The sequence below is a fragment of the Pongo abelii genome, chromosome 23, assembly GCF_028885655.2.
Source record: "Pongo abelii isolate AG06213 chromosome 23, NHGRI_mPonAbe1-v2.0_pri, whole genome shotgun sequence".
NCBI lineage: Eukaryota > Metazoa > Chordata > Mammalia > Primates > Hominidae > Pongo > Pongo abelii.
The window spans coordinates 46,589,173-46,592,383 of NC_085929.1; the positions used below are offsets into that span (position 1 = coordinate 46,589,173).

The following is a 3,211-nucleotide window of genomic DNA, read 5'->3' on the forward strand; positions in this document are numbered from 1 at the left end:
CAGGTTATTGCCATAGGAAACCTATCAAGAGTATGCTTCCGTTTTGTGGTGTACACACAGGATAGAGGAGCACCAAAGGACTACTTCTATATGTGATGTAGATCCAAATTTGGAGTCAGTTTATTCATTCTGCAAATATTCAATGAATATCTGCTACCTGCCAGGCACTGTGCTAGATGGTGGAGGATTGAGATGTGAAAGATTTAGTCTCTGCTCTTGAGGAATTAACTGTCCATAAAGGCTGTATACAAGAAAATAACTATAATACTGGGCCATGGGAACCCAGAAGCAGAGGATCTAACAAGGTAGAGTGGGGAGCAGAGAGGAGGGTGTCAGAGTGTATTGATGATATCATAGCTCACACTTACCTGGTGCATACTCTGTTCCAGGCACATTCCAAACACTTTACATATGTTTACTCATTTAATCTTCACTTCAACCCCTTACCCTGTTTTACAAACGAGAAGGCCACAAAACTGAGGCTGGTACTTTGACCAATCGCACACTGCTAGTGAATGGTAGACCTGGAATTTAGACCAATCAATCTGGCTCTGGAGTCTGTCTCCTGAAAAGGTTTCTCAGAGGAGAGGCATCCGGGCTGTGTCTTGAATGACAGCTTGTAGCTAGTCTGGCAGAAAGGTGATTGGGATATGTCTACATGGTTTTCTAGGCAGAGATGTATCACAAGTAAAGGTAAAGAAAGCACACGATTGAGAGCAAGTGTGGCAGACTACTTGTGAGAAAAGATGGGTGGTAAGGAATGAGACTAGAAAGACGAGGCTGAGGATGAAGGGCCTGGCAGGCCATCCGAGGAATTTGGGTTCCGTGATCTAATTTTTAAAGTTATACCAAAAATACCACTTTTCCTTTTGTATTAATTTTATTTTTGTTTTGATTTAAATCTTTTAAATTGTGAAATATATCACACAGTCAGAAAAGTGCATAAAATACAAATGTAAAACAATGAATTATTTTAAAGTGACCACCTCTGAGGTTAGGAAATAAAACATTATAGCGGCCCAACAGCCCCTTCTTAGTGACCTTCACTAGTCACAGTCCCTCCCCTCCCACCTACAGGTAACCACTCTTTTGATTTATTTTCCTTTCTATTTTTACTGCCCATGTCCCTGTGAACATTGTAGTTTTGCCTGGTTTTGAACACATGGAGTCATATGCTGTATCTCCTTTTGTGTCTTGTCCTTATGTTTGCGAGATTCATCCATGTTGTTACATGTGGCTGTCCCTTCGTTTTTGTGCTGTATGACATTCTATTTTATGAATATACCAGTGTACTTAACCATTGTGCTATTGAGGATATTTGGGTTGTTCCCAGCTGGGGACTATTATGGATAGTGCTGCTGTGTGTGCCTTTGGGGTACATGTGCATACATTCTGCTGGGTATGTACCTAGGAGTGGGATTGCTGGATCATGGGGCATATCTGTCTTGAACTTTAGGAGAATCAACCCAAACCAATCTCCAAAGTAGATGTAATAATTTGCATTCACACAAGTAGTGTGTGAAGATTTCTGTTGTTCCATAGCCCCAGCAACACTTAATCATATCAGACTTTGATGTTTTTAGCCATTGTGGTATATAATGGTGTATCATTATGATTTTCTTTTGCATCACCCTTACTTACTACTGAGACTAGATGCCTTTTCCTATGTTTATTGGCCATTTGGATAATTTAGGTTTTTTTGTCATTCGTTTGATGACATGTTTCATCTAGCCCCTTGTCCCTTTTCCTGTTGGGTTATCTTTTTTTCTTTTAGAGCTTGTTAGAACTCTTTATTATTTTGAATATGGGCCTTTTATTGGTTTTATGTTGCCTGTTTTTTCATTTTCTCGAGGGTGTCTTTTTTTTTTTTTTTTTTTTTTTTCAATTTGAGAGCAGGTACTGTTTATTAACTGACCAGCTTAGAAAAATAATCATGGTAGACACCTTAGTTTATTCTTCTAATAAGCCTGTTGATCTGGTCCTTCCTGTTGCCAGCATCTCCACCTTCTACAAAATGGGTGGTCTTTTTCTTCATTCTGCCTCGTGGAGAAGATAATTTTAAGGGCCACAGGAATTTATTTGCTTCTTTGAAGCATTTTCCAACAGTATAGATCTCATGAATCAGCCCCTCCAGCAGATGTTGCCATATTTACCAAGAGATCGAGCAATCAAAGTGTTATCTGTCAAAGCAATTCGCTTCTTATTGAATTTGCCATAACCACGCTTGTAGATTAGTTCATTTAGTGACTTTAGATTTGGGTACCCCCAAGCAATATATGACTCTACAATCCTCAGCATGTTAATTGAAGCCTTGTTGAGCTTCACAAAGGTTCCATTGAAGATTTCAGGAAGGCAAAGAAGCCGCAACACCTTTCGGACCTTCGGGCTCACACCATTGATACCTCCTCTGATCCTGATGGCAAATGCCAATTTGGGTTCTGCAGGTATATAGAAGTTGCCAGCTTTTCTTGCCACCCTCGCCATTCAATTTCAGTTCTGTCCATCTGCCTATGTTCCTTGTGACAGTGCTTTGCTTTTTCATAGATAAGCTTCCTCCTTGCCTTTCGAAGCATCTTTTGGGCAGACTTCTTTCTCAGACGCTTGATCTTCAGCTCTGTAAAATTCCTTCACTTTTTCTTAAGGATTTCTGGCACAGCAGGAACCTTCTTCTTCTTTTCTACACCCTCCATGGTTCCAGCCGGAAAAAGAGGGAGGGTATCTTTTGATGAACAAATATTCTTAATTTTCATGTAGTCATATTTGTCTGGTTTTTAATACTAGATACTTTTTGTATCCTATTTAAGAAATCCTTCCCAACCCCTAGGCTATGAAGCATTTTCCCATATTATCTTCTAAAAGCTTTATTATTTATCTTTCATATTTCAGTATACAGTTCACCTGGAATTTGATTTTTGTGTATGGTAATTCTTAGCCAACTTATTAGTACGCCTCTGTCTTTAAAATTTTTTAAATATTCTGTCCAGACTTTCTGGCTGTCCTCAGCAGAATGGTTGGTCTTCATTACCTGGTTTACCATTCCCAGAAGCAGAAATGTCTTTTAAAGTTTTAGTTTCACTTTGACTTAAAAATGATCTGTCCCATCTTGTTAAGGGGCCTTAATGAATATGTTTACTGAAAAATAAAAAAAGACTGAAAAACGATATAGATTCATGACTGTTTCTATTTTTTATTTTTAAGAGACCAAAAAGAA

The 3,211-nt window shown here is 38.7% G+C and overlaps 1 pseudogene; it reads right to left on the reverse strand.

Moving 5' to 3' along the window:
- Positions 1–1,713: 1,713 nt before the first annotated feature.
- Positions 1,714–2,708, reverse strand: LOC100454167 (large ribosomal subunit protein uL30-like; annotated as a pseudogene).
- Between the last annotated feature and the right edge of the window lie 503 nt (positions 2,709–3,211).